The 23,464-nt window shown below is 41.1% G+C and overlaps 1 protein-coding gene across 2 annotated transcripts in view; it reads left to right on the top strand.

Moving 5' to 3' along the window:
* EPS8L2 (EPS8 signaling adaptor L2) overlaps positions 1 to 23,464 on the top strand; it is an 86,418-nt gene that overhangs the window by 2,513 nt on the left and 60,441 nt on the right. The window contains exon 1 of one of the 2 annotated variants that reach the window (XM_081921157.1): positions 19,289 to 19,477. The exons of the other annotated variant lie outside the window; for it this stretch is intronic. The gene's annotated coding sequence lies outside the window, so the exon portion shown is untranslated. Of the gene's footprint in view, positions 1 to 19,288; positions 19,478 to 23,464 lie in introns of those variants that run through there. 2 annotated transcript variants of the gene reach the window in all.

Here is a 23,464-nt window from a genome sequence, read left to right as displayed (position 1 = left end):
TGTGGAAAGGGACTACCTGGCATTTGACCATCTGACTTTTCACCCTGGATCTTGTATCACTCATTCAAGCAATAAAACTTGTTCATAATTTGTGACAGGAACTTAAGCGGGAAATGTTTTTATTTTATTTTTTTAATAATTTTTATTAATTTTCCAATAAAAAAACACCCTATATATCAATCATAATCCAATTAAAATAAAAAACGAAAAAAAGACCAAATTATAATCCAAATTATAATTATTAATTTTTCGGAGTTCCCCATGGTCTGGACCTCTGAAGCATATCACCACATCTCAGTCCTGCCTCTCCTCATTGTTTCCATATTTTCCACATCTCGATTTTGATGCTTTAAAATTCTCCGTCCCTGGTTCCACAATTCTCAATCATGTCAGATGTCATATATCCTTTCATCCATCGAATACAGCTTTATTTGTAAATATATATTTTTCCAACTGCCTTTTTACCAGCGCAGCTTCCTCTGACTCCATTCCAATCTGGGATGTTATCCAAGTCTGTTATCTGAAGTTTAATGATGCAGCAACTCCCAGTCATTAATCCTTCCAATCCAGGCTGTTGTCCAAACCTTCCTTTTGAGCTTTAATGAATCAGTACCTTCCACGTTAAATTGTTGGGCAAAACTGTTGGAAATGTTTTTATATTGAAGAGCTGAATATAAATTCATCTAAAAAAACAGCAACAGAATTTCAGTTAATACTAAACATAATAAGTCATTAGATCAACCTCAGAGGGAGCCTCCATCCTGGTGCCGCCACTGGGGATGCAACCCCCAAGTCCCAAAAGCTATCCCACTCAAAGGATCCATGCTGTGGACTTTGGACAAATGAAAAAATTAACATGGAATTATGAAAGCCAGAGTAGTCTAGACTTTGGACAGATAACAACATGGTAATAAAATTATGAAAGTGAGTGTTGAACCTGTCTTCAAATCCCTGCTCAGCCTTGAAGTTCCCAGATGGCCTTGACAAATAAATTTCTTAAGCTTAGTGCATAGTCTGCAAAAGAAGACTGAATGAGATGATGACTACCAAGCTGGCTACATTTGAGAAATACTTATGGAAATATGAACAATGGCTAATAATTAGTTGGGGTACACATGGATAACACAGTAATGAATCTTTTATAGCTTTTAATCAGTGGTGAGCCATAACAGGAAGGTGGGTCAGGTCTTTTTCTCCCCACCTCACAGCTAACTTTGACAGGTAGGTGGGACCAGGCAGCTGTCTTGTCATATGACATCATAATTGTTCCAACGTAATGATTACATTTTAAATAATTATTAGGGGTCATGTTTGCTTCCTTGGTTTTTAAAGCAGGCTTTTATGCCAGTTTGCTTTGTACCTTTGATATCTGGAACCTTTTTAAAAAATGATACTTTCATTTGAGAAATGTGTCTCTCAGCATGGGGCTTTAAGAAAACCACAGATGATCAGTCTGTTTATGATGAGCATTTGCAAATCCCAGATAACAGAATTTAAATGGATTTACACAGAATGTGCAGATCTCTCATATGCCTGCACACTTTTCTCATTCTATCTGCTCATTTCAGTTCACATCAGCCTTGTTCTAAGAGTGGAGTGCAAGTCATCATTCAAATAGAGTGGGTATTGTGATGTTTGCAGGTTTGAAATAAAGTATCCAATTAACCCCAAATGACAGTCATGTGAAGGTGATGTTCAACATCTTTATAAATGAGTTGGATGAAGGAATTGAAGGGATGCTTATCAAATTTGCAGATGACACCAAACTGGGAGGGATAGCTAATCCTGCAGAAGACAGAATCCGAATTCAAAATGACCTTAACAGATTGGAGAACTGGCCACAAGCTAACAATATTAATTTCAATAGGGACAAATGTAAGATTCTGCACCTAGGCAGGAAGAACCAGATGCACAAATATAGGATGGGGAACACCTGGTTTACTAGCAGTACATGTGAAAAGGATCTAGGTGTCTTGGTGGACCACAAGCTTAACATGAGTCAACAGTGTAATGCAGCAGAAAAAAAAGCTAATGCTTTTCTAGGCTGCATCAACAGAAGTATAGTGTCCAGATCAAGGGAAGCAATAGTACCACTCTATTCTGCCTTGGTCAGAACACACCTGGAATACTGTGTCCAAAGTATGTTGACAAACTGGAACATGTGCAGAGAGGGCAACCACGATGATCAAGGGTCAAGGGTCTGGAAACTAAGCCTTACCAGAACTGCTTGAAGGAGCTGGGTATGTTTAGCCTGGAAAAGAGGAGACTGAGAGGAGGGGATGATAGCCATCGTCAAATAACTTAAGGACTGTCATAAGGAAGAAGAAACATGCTTGTTTTCTCCTGCTCTTGAGGGTAGACTTGAGACAATGGCTTCAAGTTACAAGAATTGAGATTCCGAGTAAACATTCGGAAAAACTTTCTGACAGTAAGAGGTGTTCGGCAGTGGGACAGACTCCCACGAGAGGTGATGGACTCTCCTTCCTTTGTGGTTTTTAAGCAGAGGTTGGATGGCCATCTGTCATGAATGCTTCAGCTGAGATTTCTGCATTCAGGGGGTTGGACTAGATGATCCTTGGACCCCTTTCAGCTCTAAGATTCTATAATTCTATGACTGCCACAATTAGCTACCTCACCACTAGCCCCTTTTCAGTGTATGTAGTTGATACTTGTGTTTGAAAAACGTGGTTGTGTGTCATCAGCAATGCCTTCCACTGTGTTTGTGTTCTTTTTCTGTACAGATACAGAAACAAGAAGCAAGTTTGTGCCAAGCTCCAGAGACATTGCCAGCTCTTGCCATTTTGTCACTTGGCTTGTAGTTTTTGTTTAGAAGGTATACGAATTTCAGAGTTAATCCAAGTTGTCACCCTTGAAGGCTTGGATGAAAGCTCTTCTCACAACAAATGACACATAGGTTTTATTAGTTTTGTGAATGACAGTAGCAGTCAGGTGGTTAACAACTGTCCTATTAATGCAAGCTATAATATGTGTAATATTTGCAGTGTGTCCAGCTGTTCCTCTTCAGAAGCACATTTAGTTAAACTAGAAAGACTACCAGGGCTCAACAATAGAGGAAGCCCATTTTGCTGGGTCCAAACCATCAAGAAATTCACCTACCCAAGCCCTGTTTATGGTTCAAGAAAACTAATTTCAGTAGAGCTTACAGAGGCATTACGTCCTATTTATATTAACGACTCAGAAAAGCAAGAGAGCCAGGGTGTAACATGTCGGGGGGGGGGAGCAGGGGGAGAGAGACATGGGAGGAAAGCATCATAAACATATGTCTTTTCAGGTTCAGCTTCTCTGCTTAATGGCAGGTCAAGCAATATGGCCAGACTCTAGGATTCTGCCCGTCCAGCCCCTCTGTCTTTACCAGCAGGTTGACACAGGCTGCCCTTGTGGCAGTGGTTTTGTATGGGACACACCTCCTTTTCTTGTCCTATTTTCCCCTGCAGTTTGCATAACAATTTTAGATCCAGCCCTTGAGGGGAAATCTAATTGCAGAACATTGATTTTCTGCTGACTTCTCATTATAGAGTGGCCCTATTAGCAGTGGTGGGATTTGCCTTGGTAGCTTCTAAAGTCCAAGCCAATTTTCCACCTTCTCAGTAGTGCAATAAATTGGTTAAATTTAACTGCTATTGTGAATATCTGTTTTGTCATAATTATTACTGCTTTACTACTTTCTTCTCTTGTTGTATGACTCCTTGTTGGAACGATAATGACTGGCTGACATGGAGGAATCATTGAGGGAAATATCTCATGGGCTAGAGCTATGCAGGAGATAGGGAGCTAAATATGAAGGGGTCAACCTCAGCGTGGCCAGATTAAAAAAGAGGATAGGGTCATGTAGAAGCAACACCTGCTGGAGCTGGGTAGCTTCTGCACAACAATTGAGGTGCAAGGGTTCTGTTGTCCTTTGCATCTGGCTGCCCTAATCCAATAGGAAGGCAAGCTAGAGGTTTTGGGAAATGAGATGGTGGTGATTCAAAGCCAGTCTAAACAAATCCCTAGCTTCTAGTAGGTCTCATGAAGAGAGAGGGTGAATTCTTCATATATTCATTCATTTCATTCCATTTCTATCCTGCTCTTCCTCCCATAGGAGCCTAGGTTGCAACACAATTCAAAATAAAATAAATAAAAACATATACAATGTGCCAAGAGTGATTTGGTACAGGCTGGCTGAGATGTACAGCTTTCAAGGCTGTTGGGATGGAAAAGTCCCTTGGCTGGGATAGGTAAGAGTTGTTACTATACAGCAGCCTTTCTCAACCTGGTGCTCTCCCAGTGCTTAGGACTATAACTCCCATCCTCCCTGATCATTGGCTGTATTGGTAGGGGCTAATGGAACTTGTAGTCCAAAACATCTGGAGGGCACTAGGTTGGGGAATTTTGTGATCAATTTTGTGTAGTCTAATTTTTCTGTGATAGTATATCGGGAGAGAAATGATGAGACCTGTTAAAGAGGTCTGTAGCTTATGCCTAAGGGGGTCAAACATCCAGGCAGCAAGATGTATGGGGAAGTTATTGTGGATTTGGTAGCCAACAGTATAATTAGGAGCAGTGGAGCAACAGATACTATACAAGCAGGTGCTGGTTGGAACTGAGCCCTTTTCAGATAAATGCAAGGGTGTAGCCATCTAGCCTTAATTTCATCACTTGTTAGTGAAAATAAGCGGCATCCTGGCCAGACTCTTTGGATACGATGAAATGAAGGACAACGTTCTGGTCCCTTTAGTTCTATAGCAGAGGGGTTTTAGGAAGCCCAGCTTATGTTGCAGTGGCACAAGTATGAGAAAACCAGCTCAGTTTCCTCTTCTACATAATTCTTAAAAGGCATGGGAACTGTTCGGTTGTTTCCAAAGTTGGTCAAGTTCAGAGTAGGCCTATTGAAATTAAGGGCAGGAATTCAGAGTAGCAGGAATTCCGTCAGTGCAAGCGTTTCAGCTTGCCAGGCAAAACAATCTCCCTTCTCCTCCCCCTGCACTCTGTTTTGGTGTGTGCGCTGCTATCGAACCCTGAGCCAATTTGCAGGCTGTAGGAAGGGAGCAGGAGAGAAACCCTGTTGTGCTAGCAGGACTTGTTAACCATCTGGCCAAAGTGCCTAAGTTAGTCATGTGCATTGATTTCAGTGTGTCTTCTTTGAGCTTGACAAAGCTGGAGACAACCCATTTCATTGTGTTGCTAGGCATTGCTGCTTGCTCGGTTGGTTTTCATGGCCATCTAAATCCTCTGCAAGGGGAGAAGCAGGGCTAGAAAAGATAGTGCCGAACAGGGCAAACTGAATGGCATGGCTGGAGAATTCTTGATATATGGGCTAGACTTAGGGTGGAAGATTCTTACTCTTCATAGCACTTGAATGATCACTATGCAAGCTGTTTGTGTTGAGGGAACAGGAAAAGCTGGTTGTCTGCAATAGGTTTCTGTATTAATAGTGACTCAGTATTGCAGCAGAAATTACCTAGGGAGACTTTTTGCCTTATGGAAATGGTTCACCCAGAAGCTTTTGGTATTAGAACCCTCTGCTTTTGCAAGCAAAATATGCTTTCAATTTTAGTTGAAAGTGTGTTACAAAATCATATTTTGTTTTGCAACTGTAGTAGGTGTATGGTGAAGAAGCGGGTATGTCTTTGGTTTGGTATCTTGAAACGCAACAGTTCTTCCAGCTGCCCCTTAATGCAAGCGACAGGAGGATACCAGCTTTGTGATTCAAATCTGTTACTGTATCTTAAAAGTCCCATTTATTAAAGAGAGAACTTTTAAACTGATGCAGGGGAAAGGGTTTGTATGTTGTGCATGGTTTTAGAATATTATTGTGTTTTAAGTTACTTATCATTCAAATTTTTATTGGTTCCTGTTTATGGTCTCCTGAAGACCACTGGACATTTACTGTGAAATACCTATGCTTCGTTTACTCACTTTTTATGGAGTATTTGCATGACATCATAAACAAAGCATCCTCATCTCACGTTTTCCCTGCTCAGGTTACATTTATCCAGAGCTCAGAAAACCCATCAATTTAACCCATGATATAGAGTGCACAGTTTCTCTGAGTGTAGATGGCCAATTGCACTTGGGATCTATGCTGTTTAGCCTTTCTTTTTCCAAACAGAATTATCTTGTATCTATTTTATATCTGTTTTTCGCGTCTCTTCCCACACCCCCCCAATTGCAACAGTGTCATGATTTAGAGTGCAGTGGGGGGGGGAGATAGTAATGAGCTATGTGGCAGGTGGGGAGAAGAAGCATTTTAACCATTTCCATGGACAGTGGTCCAATGAAAATTACCCTCTTACCAAGATTTGGGACTGAGGAATAAATAGGGAGGAGGGGTGGAACTGGTTTCCTGGCTACAGAAAGTTATCTGGATGCCAGACATCTGAAAGCAGCATTACTATTCCACTTCCTGCTTAAAGGAGAATACTAATGACGATTGAGTGCTGCTAAATTGTCCACATCTACAAGAACCTCACATCTGTGCTAGGTAGTTTAGAATCTGACATGCTAATGTCAGGGATTGATTTCATCCCTGGAAGGCTGTTGATTTCACAGAATCTGTTGCATCAATTTCAGTGGGTTTTGTTCTGGGGGTACAAAATTCCACACTTGGTTGCTGTATTCAGAAAATAAAACAGTCCTTGTATCTACCAACAATCTAATTTCAGTTACAGATAGGTAGCCGTGTTGGTCTGCCATAGTCAAAACAAAAAAAATTCCTTCCAGTAGCACCTTAAAGACCAACTAAGTTAGTTCTTGGTATGAGCTTTCGTGTGCATGCACACTTCTTCAGATACACTGAAACAGAAGTTTCCAGACCCTTCTATATAGTGAGACGGTGGGGGGGGGTATTACTCAGAAGGGTGGTGGGAATGGGTGATTGGCAGATAGCTGTGATGAGCCTGTTGACGACTCTTAACGACTGCAATAGGTCTTACAGGAAAAAGCAAGGGGTGAGAAGGTGAAAAGAGGCTTTGTCATGTATAATGAGATAAGAATCCAATGTCTTTGTTCAGACCAGGTCTCTCCATGGTTTTAAGTTTGGTGATAAGTTGCAATTCAGCAGCTTCTCTTTCCAGTCTATTTCTGAAATTCCTTTGTAGTAAAACAGCTACTTTGAGATCTTGTATAGAATGTCCTGGGAGATTGAAGTGTTCTCCTACTGGTTTCTCTGTCTTGTGATTCCTGATGTCAGATTTATGTCCGTTTATTCTTTGGCGTAAGGTCTGGCCTGTTTGTCCAATATAGAGAGCTGAAGGACACTGTTGGCATTTGATGGCATACACAACAACAACACACAGACCATCTCGGGACTATTTAATTGCTCATCGTCTAACATTGTGTATGCCATCAAATACCAACAGTGTCCTTCAGCTCTCTATATTGGACAAACAGGCCAGACCTTACGCCAAAGAATAAATGGACAGCGTTGTCCGGAGACACTTCCGGGTCACGTGGCCAGCATGACTAAGCGGCATCTGGTGAGCCAGCACCAGTGCCGCACACGGAAACGCTGTTTACCTTCCCGCCAGTAAGCGGTCCCTATTTATCTACTTGCACTTAAGGGTGCCTTCGAACTGCTAGGTGGGCAGGAGCTGGGACTGAACGACGGGAGCTCACCCCGCCACGGGGATTCGAACCGCTGACCTTGCGATCAGCAAGTCCTAGGCACTGAGGTTTTACCCACAGCGCCACCCGCGTCCCTTATTTCTGTCTCTAGGGAAAAACTATTCTGTCAGTTTCCATTTCTCTAGTTCCTTATCTTTCTTGTCTTAAATTAATATCTCTACATTTCTGCATTAGTTTGTAGTTTTGCAACTAGGAAAATTCATCAGCTTTTTTGTGCAAACTGTGTACTTTGTGCAAATATACACACGTTTGTATGCAATTTTGCCTGATACACAGTTTGCAAACAGTTTCTCCTATTTATAAATCAAATTAATAGTTTATTTATTAAATTTTTATACAGCCATTCATCTGAACATCACAGGGTGGATTACAATATAAAAACACAAAAATACATAACATAGTAACAAAACAAAAAAACATAATACCCTCCACAGTTTGAAATGCCATAGATAGTTTACTTATTTATTTTTTATTGGTTTTCATTATCAAAAAAGCAAATATTGTTGCCTAGAAATACAAATTTGGTCACATGCAACAACTGAGTAAAAGAACAATAATTAAATAAAATGTAAAATAAATTTGAAAACAAATTTTGAATTTGTAGACAGAGTTGTTGAAGAAAACCAGAGCAGTAACAATTACAACATGATATATAATGACTTAGAATGTTTAAACTGGGGAATACAGGTAAATAATAGTTTAAACCATCAATATTTTGGATTTACAAACATTTCATTTTCCATCCCTTTGTTACTAGTTGTGTATACCTTAATAAAAACTTTTTTAAAATGATAAGGAGCGGAGGGGGAGATAAAGATGTGGCGGTTGGGAATAAAATAATTTAGACATGCCAATATTATACACTGTAGTAGGCACTGCTAACAGTTTTCCCTAATGCATTTTGTATGTTATTTCCTGCAATATATGCATTTTATGCACTCTTCTTTCTAAAATATATACATTATTTAGTTGGAGACCTGGTCCCAAAATTCAGAGCAATATAGTTCAGTTTTGGTTTGCATATTGTGTACGAAAGTGCAAATTAAGTAGGTTTGCACTAAAATCTGAACCATCCCTGAACCCCCATCCCTGGCTACCTCTATCACTTTGGACAGAAAGGCAGGAAATGTACACCCTAGTCCATTTTTCTCATTTTATTGAGCTGCACAGTACCACCAAATATTGTGGGTGGGGAAGCCAGGAAGGGAGGTCAAACTAGCTATACAACTACACCCTTTTCTACATTTTCTGCAGTGATTAAAAGCTTTTGTGGCTGCCCTGGGTGGGTTATTCCAGCCTGACTGCGTGCTTGGTGTAAAAATAATTCTTTCTCAAACTTCACTCTTGGCCTGACTTCCTGGATCTTTGTCTACTACTCCCTCAAAACTCCCATCATCATACTTCCTGCCTTTTTGACAAATGCGTATACTTTTGGCACCCGTTTTCCTCTGGGATGCCCACAAAGGATGAATACACTACATATCTTCTGGTTTTCTAAGTCCCTCAAATCAGGAGGGAAAGTGGACAAGCAAGCTAACTCTGCACGCACCTCCCCTTGCTACCCGGTCACTATGCCCACCTCTCTCCAGTAGCTATGGGGATGACTTCTGAAAGCAGGGAGGCTTCTCTCTTTTTATGTAGGCCCCCCCCCCATGCAGAACCCTGGAAAATGGTGAAGGATTTTGAATGTCTGGGTAGGATTACTGCCTTCTGACAAAGTCAAATTAGCTCATGAATTTATGCAGTACAGAGTGCTTCGGCTCAAACATCACAGTAAACCATGGTTTGTGATGGAAACCACAAACCATGGTTTGTGATGGAAACAAGCATAGCCTCCTGCTCCCCCAGACTCAGACACTCTTCTCTCCCCCGCCCCCCGCCCGCCCTCCAGCGCTGCCACAAGAAGGTAGTCGAGTATTTTCACTTCCTTTTTTTCATTTTCAGCTTGTTATGTCATCTTAACATGACAAATGATATTTAAACTTAGCTATGGTTTGTTTGAAACAAGCCAACTTCAAACTGGCTTATGAAGCAGTGTTGTCTAAATAGCCCATAATTAAAATTAACTGTTTGGGGGGTTGAGCATAACAGAAATGGCAGAAACTGAAATTGGAAGTTGGAAGCAAACACTTCTGAATTCCTCCTCTCCACATTTACAAGTCCAGTGAAGGCTAGGCTCATTACTAACATGATAAAAATGTGGTATCTGGGCACAGCCAGTGTCTCAGACATCAATTTCAATGTTATAACAATACATTAGAACAAGTGTGTCATTTGGTGTGGGTTTTAACTTACTGTGAGTAGTGTAGCCGCCTTAAACCTGACATCCTCTAGATGTTTTGAATTCTAGTTGCTTTTAGTCTGAGCTGTCATGTACTGGCTGAGACTGATGGGAGTTGTAGTCAAAAACATCTGGAGGATATCAGGTTGGAGAAGGCTGAAATAGCATGATGTAAAGGGTATACCTGCACCAGCATTTTCTGCTGTGATGGACAATGCTCTGAACATATTCCAGAATTTGGAGGATTCCTGCAGTTTGAGCTCCCTGGAGGAAGAATGTTCTTGTTTCACATTTGCATTGCCCCACCATGATCAGTGTGACAGTGTGTTGCACACTGTAGTACATGAGTAGGCAAACTTAAGGCCTGGGGGCCAGATGCGGCCCAATCGCCTTCTACATCTGACCTGTGGACAGTCCAGAAATCAGTGTGTTTTTACATGAGTGGAATGTGTCCTTTTATTTAAAATGCATCTCTGGGTTATTTGTGGGACATAGGAATTCGTTCATATATTTTTTTCAAAATATAGTCCGGCCCCCCACAAGGTCTGAGGGACAGTGGACTGGCCCCCTTCTGAAAAAGTTTGCTGACCCCTGACACCCTGGAATAAAAGACCTCCCTCAGAAGGCATTTTTTTGTTCCAGCTTTACTGCAGTGAGGTGTTACTTGACTCAATTAATGTAACAAGGCCATTTTTTAAAAAGTGGGCCATGCTTTAAGGTAGCCTTTTGACTATGAGCTGAAAGGTTTTGGTTTCAATCTATTTTTTCAATCTAGCAATTGGAAAAAGAGGTGTTTGTTTGTGTGTTGGGGTACAAGAAAGTCTGGCAATGGAAGGTTCTAAGGAATAAACAGATTCTCTTGCCCACCCCAGAAAGAGAGGGTAAAAGAAGGATGGGGATAGCTTCAAGCCTTTGCTTCTAATCTTAAGGTCTACTCTTAGGATACAGGTACTTTGGTGGGCACAGACTGGCATGTTGGAAGTGAACAACTGAGAATCAAGTATGGACTTAAATTTTGTGCTGTAAAGGTGTTCCATCAATCTCTCTAGGATGCTTGATCCGTAATAAATTCATTTTTGGTTTCTTGAACTGAATATAAAGTGTTGCATGGTTGCTACTTGGTACACCAAGGTAAACTTTTGCTCCTAAGGAGATGGAATTACCCATCTTTCCCCCCCTTCTTATTCCTCCACCACACCTACTAGGCTGGGTTTTGTGAACTGCCATGGTTCTCCAGGGAATAAATGCAAAGATAAAAGCCTGAACTTGGTTTGCTTAGAGTTTGAAGCAGCTACATTTCCTGGTGTTCAGGAAAGAAGTTCATGCTGCTTTAGGGAATGGTGGAGCCAGTCGTGACTTGGGGTTATGAGAAGGGTGTGCCTCCTTCGCTGTGTGCTGTCATGGAAGGTTTCTGCCTCCTGCTTTACACACAGGACTTGATTCATCAACAGCACATTGAATATTTGCCATCATGCAGGAACCGAGTCTCCTGCCCTAGAACTATAGCAATACGTATCTGCTTTCACCCCCTCTCTTCCCACAATCTGCGACAAGCAGGGACAATTAAGGCACTGAAATCCCATTGACTTTCATGAAATGTGTGTGGCAGGGTGGGTGGAGATCAAGGGCTGTGTTCAAGGTCATATGAGTACCATACAATATATTCCTTTCAGTGTTTCATTTCCTTCTGGTTTCTCTGTCCAAAATTTCCCACTCCCCATGAAATGTGTATATACCTAAAGCTCAGGAAAGTGATTCATATATCTGACAAAGGGGACAGTAGTTCGTGAAAGCTCATGCTATAATAAATGTGCTAGTCCTTTAAGGTGCCACAATGTTTTGTTTGTTTTTCTGCAAAAGGCTAACATGGCTGACCCCTCTAGAAAGGCAGTTCTCTCCTTTTGGGGCTCAGGCTCTGTTTGGGAAGCTTGCCACACCCACAAACCTAATGAAATGTTTTTAGCACCATCTAGCAATGCAATACAAAAAATATCGGCCTGTTCTGGTAATACAACAGGCTCCATATCACAGCACCAGAGAGTTAACCATTGAGTACATACTTGGACAGGATATGGTTATATCACTTCCTGTCAGTTTTCCCTTAAAAAAACTTCCTACAGTTCTTTCATCTTCATCACAAGGTCTTGGTCCCTGCTGCCTGCTCCTTTGGTGCTCTCGAGAGGATTTCCTTGAGAAACTTGATGCTACTGGGTGCAAAACTGTGTCTGGAACTGTCAAAGCCGCTACCCGGTCTGCGGTCTAGAACTTCAAACACAGAACGCCTGTGTGCCAGTCCTGCCACCAGCCTAGCCAAAGCAGCGCCTGTTTGTTTTGTTAAAGTGCCACTCCCCAGTGGACATAGCATGTGCCAAGTTACAACTGAGTATGGATTGTTAGCAAATATCCAAACATGTATATATACACAGAGGATGTGAGCAAGAGCTAAAAATGAAAGACTGGCAGGATAGGAAAGTAGCCACCCCTGTGTTGAGCTGGAAGTCTCAAACCCCATGAACAATGATGTATGGGTGTGTTTCTGCAAAAAGTAATTGCTGCATTCACAATGATAAGAGGGAGGTGAGGAGTTGGCTTGCTACTCACATTGCCTTCGGTTTTTGGTACTCCTCTCTTGCTCTGTGTGCACAGCAGTGGGGAAAAAGGTTTCCTCTATCACTGTAGCTGGAGTCAGACATTGCATTCTGAACCCTCAAGAAGATTGTGGTTGGGGAACCAAGAGCATGCCATAGACACTCACAATCTTGCCTCCCTCTTCTGCAGAGATTCTACAGGTGTGCAGTGGGTTTGTGTGACTGACAGATCAAGCTTGTAACTGGATGAGATGTTTTAGCCAAATCTCTTGTTCCAGTGCTTTGGGGAAGGAATGTTGAAACAAATAGACAGCCTTGGTCATGTGCTTCTTACTCTTATGCAAGTTCTGTTTCTAAGGAGCAGGAAGATTATTTAAAGAGTTCTGATAGAGCAGTTGGAGCATAAATCCATCCAGCCCTTCCCTTTGATGCTCTCTTTAAGATCATACGGCTCCCCCCCCCATTTATTTCCTATAATTTAATCTTGTTGGGGTTTTTTTAGTGTTTGTTGCTTGTTCTTAGAGTCATTGGAGTGCCACTCCATCCCGTCTTTCTTATAATGTTTTTGATCTGAAAATTCAGTGTGGTCTATTTTATTTAGTCCTGGTGTCTGGACTGTACTAAGAGATGCAAACTTAAATTCAATTACCTTGTAGCTACAGTCTCTATTAGAAGCTTTACATGTAATTTCAGGAATCAGATAACAAATTAGGGATGACAACCAAAAGCTGAGTTCATTCATGTCCACAAGGCATCTCTGCCAATGGCAAACTCTTAGCAGTTGCATCATAGTTAATAATAGGTGGAGCGAAACTTGAAAGCCAGATTGTGTGTATGCATGTATATATGTTTTAATTAATGCATATAGAGTTAATTAGCACGGTGAAGTGACTACCACTAAAAGAGAACACTTACCTCCCTTCCATTCATCGGAGCCATTATTTTTAATCCACAAAAATAACTATAGTATATCAGATACTATAATGCAGTGAGAGGTGTGACTACTTAAATGTTGTATATTAAATATTACATAAAGCTTGGGAAGCTTAGTATTGCTTGAAAAGCATTAGGCAGAGGAATTTACTGACCTGTCTACATTTGTTAAATAACTAGCAATATGCCCCCGAAACAGAGGGAACATGTATGGTATAGGAATCTTCTGTACTGCTCACGCTCGTTTTATTGCATTTCCACATCTCACAGCAAGCCTCTATTTGCTTCAAATTTTCATTTGCTTTAAAAAACAACAACAACAACACAGCATCCACACTGAGCCTTCTTTAGGTCTCTTTCTTTCACTCATCTTTACAGCGGTTACTCGCTTGGCGTATATTTTGCCTTATAAATGTTCTGTTTGTCCTTTCCTTTCCTAATGTGAGTATTGCAGCCCAGATAGCTTCCTGACTCTACTGAGCAAGACCTGGGCTCCAGCAGATATGTGTAACTTAGACCTGAGGTGCTGTTAATCTGCATACACAATATACAGCTAAAGTACAGTATATTCAAAGCACATTTTTCCCCTTAAAGAATTCTGGGCGCTGTAGTTAGTTAAGAGATGCTGGGAATTGTAACTCAATGAGGGGTGAACCACAGTGCCCAGAATTCTTTAAGTGAAAGAATGTGCTTCAGATGTGTTTTAAAGATCCCAAACCTTTTAGTTGGCAATGTGCAATACACAACAGCTAATCCAGAAGTTTCTAATGATACAAATAGGTTTGGGAAGAGAGATGGGATTGGTCTGCTGCTGTTTATGTTCCCAGGCAAAACACTTCCTGCAAGAAAGTGGTATTTGATCCCCTTTCTTTTAAATGAAAGATCATAATCCCCCCTCACCATTGCCATTACAATCGTACCTTGGTTGTTGAACGCCCTGGAACTCGGACGTTTTGGCTCCTAAACAATTGAAACCCAGAAATGACTGTTCCAGTATTCTAACGTTTTGTTGGAAGCCGAGCATCCGACAGGGCTTCTGTGCTTTTGATTGGCTGCAGGAGCTTCCTGCAGCCAATCAGAAGCTGCGTTTTGGAAGTGGAACAGACTTCCGGAATAGATTCCGTTCAACTTCCAAGTTACGACTGTACCACTAACCCTTTCATCTGTCACAACTTCATTGCTTGTCCCCTTCATTGTTGGATCCTGAAGCGGTTCAAGAGGAAAAATGGACAGGAGCTCAAATAAACAGACTTATGAACATGGAACATTAGAAGGATACTTTATATGTGGGAAACAAGCAAATAATAATAATGATGATAATAATTTTATTACTTATACCCCGCCCATCTGGCCAGGCCTCCCCAGCCACTCTGGGCTGCTTCCACACAGGATATTAAGAACACAATGAAACATCAAACATTAAAAACTTCTCTAAACGGGGCTACCTTCATATGTCTTCTAAATCATATTATGATTCCATTGCTGCAATACTGAATGGCATTAAGAAAACTGAGGCTTCAATTCCGAGTACACTTATTATGGGATTAGGCCAAATCCAGGGGACATTTGGCTCTTCACATGTTGCTGAACGACAACTGCCATCATTCCTGTCCGTTCGCCATGCTAGTTGGGGCTGGGATTAATAGTTCAGCAAAACTGAGAAGGGCGAAGTTTTCCCATGCCTGCATTTAATTGCACTTACATTGCATTCAGGCAGAATAAATTAACTCTGCATTGTCCCCTAAAGTTCAACTCTGCCTCCAGATTTTCTCTCTCTTCCCCTGCCCTAGCAGAAACACTGCCTCAGAGCTTTGTTATCTGTTGCAGAGCTGTTAATAAAGCAATTATATTATTAATGCCTTATACAGTATAGAGCTTTAATCAATAATCAAGGCTCAGCAGGACTTATTTCTGATGAAATACTTCGGACTGTGCTACACGGCTGCTGTCGTCATGTTTGATTTACTGGTATTAAGACGCATTTACATGCAGCAGCACATTTCAGATCTGCAGGATTATCACATATGTTATCTGTGTAGGAATTTCATTGTGAATTAGACAAATGAGTATGACTGGTGAGTGGGCACATAGATGCAATGACATAAATGCAGTATATTCTTAAAATTGCTTCTGTAATAGGGGATTTGAGGTGCATGTGGCAATAGTGGTGAAGAGGAAAAAAGCAGGACATATGGCCAAAGAAATTGCACCAAGAAGACTTGCAGCTTTTCATCCTATTCCTTTCTCCCACCTTGCAACCTTTGAGCTCTGCCTGCATCCAAAATGCATATCATTTCCTAAAGTTCTTTGCTGTGTTCCTTGCAATAGGTTTGTGTATGTCAAAAAAAGCGAAAGATTTCACTAGTCACAGTTTTAGAGGGAGGTAACGAAAAGCTCCACAGCCAAACCTTGAACAGCTTTGGGCAAGAGGAAAACATTATGAAATCTTTTCCAAACTGCTGCTGCGTTATTCCCAGGCATGCTGAGGAAAGTGAAGTTGTTTCTCTTCTTTTCTTTTTCAAACCAAAAGTAAATGACTCATGCTGCACACCATTTCAGTATGGCATTTCTTCTTCTACAGAGTCTTTTTCATCCCAGAAAATGACAGCCAGCTTTTATATGAAGCCCATTTGTTTACTTTTTGCTCAGACTTCCAAAAATATCTGCAAGTATGGACAACCTCCTTCTTTGGTCTGCTGAACTGAGAAACAGAGTGTGAGAAACCCTAATCCCTCTTCTTTTGGAACAATTTTCCTCCAGCAGATTTCTAGATACTGCCTATTTTTATATTTTCTTCTGGTTTATTTATACACTCATTCATGCTGAGTGACTGGCGGGTATTTTTGTTCCATCAATCGTTCACATTTTTCCCCCTTTGGCTACTAGTATGAATGTTTTTGATGCTGAAAACTGTCCAGTTTCTGAAAACCCTGTTTATTTCTGTTGGGTTTTATTGACATAGGCTTAGTTCACATGTCACATTAACCATAGTTTAAAACATGGGTAGGCAAACCAAGGCCAGGGGCTGGATCCGGCCCAATCGCCTTCTAAATCCGGCCTGCAAACAATCCAAGAATCAGCGTGTTTTTACATGAGTAGAATGTGTCCTTTTATTTAAAATGCATCTCTGGATTATTTGTGGGACATAGGAATTCGTTCTTTTTTTTCTTTTTCAAAATATAGTCCGCGCCCCCCCCCCAAGGACTGAGGGACAGTGGACCGCCCCCCTGCTGAAAAAGTTTGCTGACCCCTGGTTTAAAACAATCTATGGTTTTATGTGTATGCTGCTCAAAAGCTTTTGTGGTACTTTTCCTCCACTCCTGATGCAGTGCAGATGACAGAGGCGGAGCTAGCTGCTCTGGCACCCAGAGTGTGTACACGGGGGGGGGGTAGCTGCCCACGGTGAGCATCCATGGGGGGAAGCGCGGAATGTCACCCCTCCCTCACTGATGACACCCGAGGGGGGCTGCATTCACCACACACCCCTTTCTCCGCCAGTGGCAGAGGAAACCAGGCACAGCCTGGCTTGTCATGTTACCTGGTTCTCCTCAGCTCATGAATTGTTTCCAAACAAACCACAAGCAGTAGCTATGTTTTGTGCATATTATTTGTTTGGGGAGGTAAATTTACCCAGGCATGCTCAGGTAAATGTTTTATTTGTTTGTTTGTTTTAAACTCACATTTTGACCCAAAAATTGTGGCTGTGCTCTTGGTTTGGGATTAGCCTGTAACAAATACAATATGTAATGAACTTCCCAATTTCTTCCAACTACTCTAAAAATTCCATATAAACTATGGCTGCAGCTATTGGCATGTCTAGAGCTTCCCTCACTCTTGTGGTTGTCAGTGTTTTAGTTTTGGATTTTGAACTCATTAAGGTTGAAATCCTATACCCGCTTGGGTCTCACATTTTAGTAGACATGTACAGGATTGCATTTGCTTCATCAGTCATCAGTCACCTGGGTCATCATTTTGAGACCAAAGTTGCTTAACTCCACAGTGATTCAGATGCCACTGTTATGGTTCCGGTTCCAGCTGAGGTACCTAAATGCAACATCTCCTCCAGCTTTGTGGGGTCAGATGCACTTTACAATGCCTGATATTGGGGACAGGGTGCTTGCAGGATATGTCCTAAATATGTGACCTCTCAATCCCTGCCCATCATAACTAGTGAAATCAAGCAGGGTTAGGGGGGATTGGCAGGGGGTCCAGGGAGTGGTGAATGCTTCCTTACAGGAGGGGATGCTGCCTGCCACCTTAAGGAGGTGGTAGTGTGTCTACTCCTGAGAAAACCAGCCCTGGGCCCAACGGAGTGTAATAGCAATATTTTAGGAACCACCCTATTTTTTGTGATTGCATGTTTAAACTATTTTTGGAGGCAATTGTAGGTTTTTAAGCTTGCATTTTAAATTGTTGTAACTCACCCTGATACCTTGGGGTGAAATGCAAGGAATAAATTAAAACAATGCTACTCCTACTCCAACTTATAATAACTATTGCTCAGTCGTAAATGCTCCCTTTTTGAGGAAGGTGGTGGAGTGGATCATAGTGGAACAACTACAGACATTCCTGGATGAGACTGATTATCTGGATCCATCCCACTTTGGGTTTAGGCCCGGATTTGGTACTCAATCAGCTGGATGACCTTTATAGAGAAAAGGGCTTGTTGCCTTCATGTCCTTGCACTTGACTGACTAGTGTTGCAAATAGGGTGCTTGCAAATAAGGTGCTTGGTCTGATCCAAAAGTGCAACTGATAATGATTTATTTCTGGTTTCCAAATACTGCAGTTAGTGGCTCTAGAGAGAAAGCTCACCGATAGCATGACGAGGTCCTGAATCTGAAATAGTTGTTTATCTTATTTTTCTCTTCATATGGATACCGATATAATGCCTTCCTTTTTGCTAAGCGTTTTGTCTAGCATTATCAGCCATATTCTGACCTGCATATTAGATTTAGTTGAACATGGGGGTGTTGGCTGCAGGTATCCGGTGTCTCTCAACTGATCAGGCTGCATTATTTTTAGCGTCATGTTTGTCTTCTTCTGAATGTCTGCAATGTGAAAAATTCATGTTCAAGAACAAGGTGTGCTGGCTTCAAGTTTTGCAGCGGGGTCCACCCTTCTTTTCCTGTCTGACGTCCAGGTTCCTGTTTGTTGGCCCAGGCTCCATAAATGCTCTTGGCATGCTGCTGAATTATGAATACCACTCTTCTTACAGATTAGTGAACTTTTGCGTTCCTCTGTTCCTCACGAAGGAGAAAAAAAAGTCTGTGGTTTTTAGCTGATGGATTTCATTCCTGGAGTTGCAGCATTACCATGTCTATGTTGCAGTGCACCTATTTTTTTAGGTGGGGCAGAAAGCAGGAGTCTAGCCTCAGGTGTCAGGATTGGGAAAGCTGGGCTATTCCCTTAATTGCCATTGTAGCTGGAGTGAGGTATTACAGAGGGGTGGGGAACCTGTGGCCCTCCAAATGTTGTTGGATTTCAATGCCTATTAGGCCCAGCCAGCATGGACAGTATTCAGGGATGTTGGGAGTTGTAGTCCAACAACATTTGGGTGGCCATGGGGTCCCCACCCCTGGAATACAGGTTAGATCCATGTGGTACCAGTTAAGCTGGTAAATTAATATGCTGCTTCCCACTTTAAATGGCTATCCAAGTACTTCCCTCCTGCTCTGAATTAACTCTGAGAAATGTTAGGAACTGGAAACCAAACAGAGGGAGCTTTGTTATCCTCTTAAATTGAAAAGACAGTGTCATGTGTTATCTAATGGCTAAAGTGTCCAGTGACAGCCTTGTATTATTAGGCTTTTGCTACTCTCACATTCTTATCTAAAGCATCAAACATGTAGGAAAGCCTCAGAGGAGCTGAGAGTTTCTCTGCAAAAGCCTTCTCGAACAGCAAAGGATGAAACCAGAAGTAACACACTCTTCTTCTGCTGCATCATTGAATCAGTTGTTGATTTCGGAGCAGCACCTGTATGCATGTTGCTCAAGTTCTTCTTTTCTCTTTTCCCAGTCAAAGAGAAGCATTGGATTGCCATGTGAGGTAGATTTTGTATGTTTCTGTGGAAGTTGCCTTCCATGGGGTGGTTTTCTTTTAATGAGTGGTCATGGAAGAAACTGAATAGGAGAGCAGCTGTTCTTTTCTATGGACTTTAACTATAGTTCCAGTTTGTTTGTTTTTAATGCTGTTTTTATTTATTGTCATGGTACATAAGATAAATTTTGAGAAAACAATCGTTACAACAGTAAACAACAAGTAACTTATACTTGTCCTGATAAAATGGTACAAAATAATGTGCAAGTTTCCGAGTTCTCCAGAACTTTACATCAGTTAAGGTGTGTACATGGGAGATGACCACTGCTCATGCATAGATGACAGCTTATTGAATAGGAGTTTGGGGGGTTGGGAGTGGTTGAAGGCACAGGGAAAGCAAAGAAGTGATATGCATAGCATGAAGATGTCTTTTGTCTGTCTTGAATCTCCCTATGTTCAGCTTCATTGAATGTCCCCAAGCTGATTTTGAGAGGGAGGAATATTTAACTCTATAGATTTTCTTCACCACATGCATAATTTTGTACAGCTCTATCATGTCTCCTCTTACTCCTTTTCTCTAAAGTATAAAGTGCCAAATGTTGGAAGTATAACTACAGGTGAAGATGGTAAGAGAGGGATCCGAATTATCATATACTCATCAGGTTACTCAGTGTACTTTAGATTTGAAGCATTCACGCTCACCTTCTGAAACATGAAGAAACTGATCACACCCATAAAGCAGACAATGAGAGATTCCAGGAGACGGAGGTGCCTTGAGCAAAAGGAAACGAAAGGGAACTCAGTGCTGGCACTTTATGATGCAGCAAACTGGAAGGCTTAAACCACCTAAACAAATACAATGAGCTTGGTGTGGGAGATGAACTCAGTGCCAGCAACAGTGACAGATCCTAGATTACACCTTGTCCCTCTGCCTACACCTTGCCTATATGTCATAAATTTGGGTAATTATAGTGGTGGTAAGCATTAGTTACATAAACACACATATATTTCGGGGTATTTTTAGCAGTATTAATAGTATAATACAGTATTAACATGGATAGATGTTGCTTTATACTGGTTGAAAAAAGCATAGCCTCCAAATATATCAACATGCCAATTCTGTATTCTGAAAATGCATTAAGTTTGGTCCAACACTGGCCCAGTTCACAAGTAATGCTAGACTAAATTATGACTTAGCACAAATAAGCCAACGTGTGGACTCCTGGAGAAATTGCAGCTGCTTTGCTTTTCCCTGGTCATCATGTTGCTGCTCTGTACTAAGCTATGGTTTGGTTTAGCACATCATCTGAAAATAGTGTGTCATGGCTTGTTGTTTCTCTGTGAGAGCTTACACGTGAGCCTGGTTCAAGTAACATGATTTCCATGCAGTGCAGCAGCATAAAGTCTGTGGGGATCAGCCACAACCTCCGTTTTGAAAGCCCACATGTTTACTCACTTGTGCTAAGCCATATTTTGCATGCAGATGAGGGCACTGAATGTCTAATAATAATAATAATAATAATCTCATTTTGAAGAGCCAGCATGGCACAGCAATTAGGTAAGCTGAAACACTGGTTGTTGAATCCTAATAAATTCATATTATTTCCTTGTTATGTATTTGGAAATTGCTACTCAAAAATTTCCATGGTTTTGGCTAGCTCTCAGCCTGTTTTCCTCCCACAGAGTTGCTGTGAGGCACAACAAACACCTGATTTAACAAAAGATGGGGAGGGAGAGAGAAATTGGGAGAAAATTCAGATCATTTGATCAGTTGATTCAAATCAACTGACACTACCATTTTCTCAGCACTAACCTGGAACAGGTGTGTGTGTGTGTGTGTGTGTGTGTCTGTGTCTGTGTCTGTGTCTGTGTATCCCCACTTGCCTCTTGGGTATATATGTTTAGCTGTTCTATAGACTGTCATGCTTGCTATCTTAACCCTTAAAGCTTTATTGAAATTAGTGAGAGGTACTTTATTTATTATTTCCAAATAATGTCATAGTAATAGCAAGACAAACATTCATTTTTTTACAAGCTATTGTTCCTATGATGGTTTTGCAGACTATATGATGGGATAAACATTTTGCAAATAGCAAGAAAGGAGGCTGTACCTCTTTACTGGAGTCAGTATCATTTCCTTTGTGTAATATATCTGTGGTATTGCTTTGTTTTGTAACCTGGTTACCTTTAGAAAACATGCATCTGCTCAGGTTAGAAATCTTATTTGATCTTTCTAGCTTTAAAAATGTATTTTCCTAGTGTCCCCCCCCCAGTCTATTTTCTCCAATCTGAATTCATTAACAAGCTTCTAAGAATAGCATGGCATTGTCTCACAGGTGTCAGGTAGTTTAACATCTGGTTCTAGCATAAATTATAGAGTGGGCCCCTGTGTCCTTTTTTGGTCTATTTAGGTTGGAGAAGCTTGAAGGTGGGTATGACAGTCACTCAAATCCTTTTCACCCTGCTGCATACATTAATTTCTTTTTTACCACTGTCATCTCTGGTCAAACAGATTTTGCAGCAATATGAAATGGGAATAAACCCATAGGCAGAGAAGATAGCAGGAGGACTATGGGCAGTGCTGCATTTATCATATTGGGAGAAATTCGACGTCACACTTGGGATTTCAACTTGCCAGACAGAATAATCGGCACTTTCCCAATCCCAATATTGCAGGACATGTGCAGGGAGAGGAGGGAAGAAGACCCCTTACACAAGTAGAATTCATTGCACAGAATTGCACTTATGGGACTCATTAGGTGAATCCTGCCTACTATGTTTATGACACCTCAGAAATAACCATTGTTTCGTCTGTAATTTAGCCTCCTACTCATTCATTGTTGGTTTCTCTGAAGTCAATTCAAGTCTTGGGACTGATGTGAGGTGTATCAGAATGAATGTATTGCCTTTAAATAAATTTGTTACTATGTATTTATAGATGGCATTGTTAGTTTAAATGTCTGCCACTAAAAATATTTGCTTAAAATGTAACTTTAAAAATAGTAGCCTGTAATTTGGTGTTGCTAAACTCCTTTGTGTTTTTTCTTCAAAGACACCATTCAGCTTTAGTTTCACTATCACCATTTATACTAAAAATAATATTTTTGAGAAAGTCCACTTTAATTCCATAGAGGCCAGTTTCAAATTATTGTAAACAAAGCAATATCAACTCCAGACCGACAGTATTTTGTAGTACAGTGGATGCTTGGGTTGCGAACGCGATCCGTACGGGAGGCACGTTCGCAATGTGCAGCGCCGCGTCTGCACACACGTGAATCACAATTCAGGGCTTCTGCGCATGCGCAAAGGGCAATTTAGTGCTTCTGCGCATGCGCATGCGCCGAAACCCGGAAGTAACCCATTCTGGTACTTGTTCGATGCGATGCACAACCTGAAAACATTGCAACCTGAAGCATCTGTAACCCAAGGTATGACTGTAGTAGAATAATAATAATAATAATAATAATAATAATAATAATAATAATAATAATTTATTTATACCCTGCCCATCTGGCTGGGTTTCCCCAGCCACTCTGGACAGCTTCCAGCAAAGATTAAAAATACATTAAAATGTCACACATTCAAAACTTCCCTAAACAGGAGGGATTCAAACACATACCAGGAAAGATATGTGGGGACTAAGCACCAGCGCAACAAATCCAATCTCAAATTTTTGTGGTTAGAAAGGTGACATGGAAATGCATTCAGAAGTGTGGAAGGGAGGAATGATTAACAGGAAGATGTATAAACACCCAGCAAACAAACCAGTGTGAATGGAAAATAAATAGGCCATAACAATGAGTTCAAAGATCACATGCTTTTGAATAATAAAATATCATTTTACAAAACAACTGGAACAGCTGTACTAGAAATTGGAAGAAGATGTGTACCAATATCCTGCCATTCCCATGCACGATTGATTTTGGACACTGTTGTAGCAAGCCTTTGAAAACTTGACTTCCATTGTGCCCAACTTGTTTACACTGAGGGAAAGCT

This window comes from Podarcis melisellensis (genome assembly GCF_964234715.1).
Source record: "Podarcis melisellensis genome assembly, chromosome: 1".
Classification (NCBI taxonomy): domain Eukaryota; kingdom Metazoa; phylum Chordata; class Lepidosauria; order Squamata; family Lacertidae; genus Podarcis; species Podarcis melisellensis.
The sequence above is the reverse complement of the archived record's forward strand: the minus strand, read 5'-3'. Positions and strand labels throughout refer to the sequence as shown.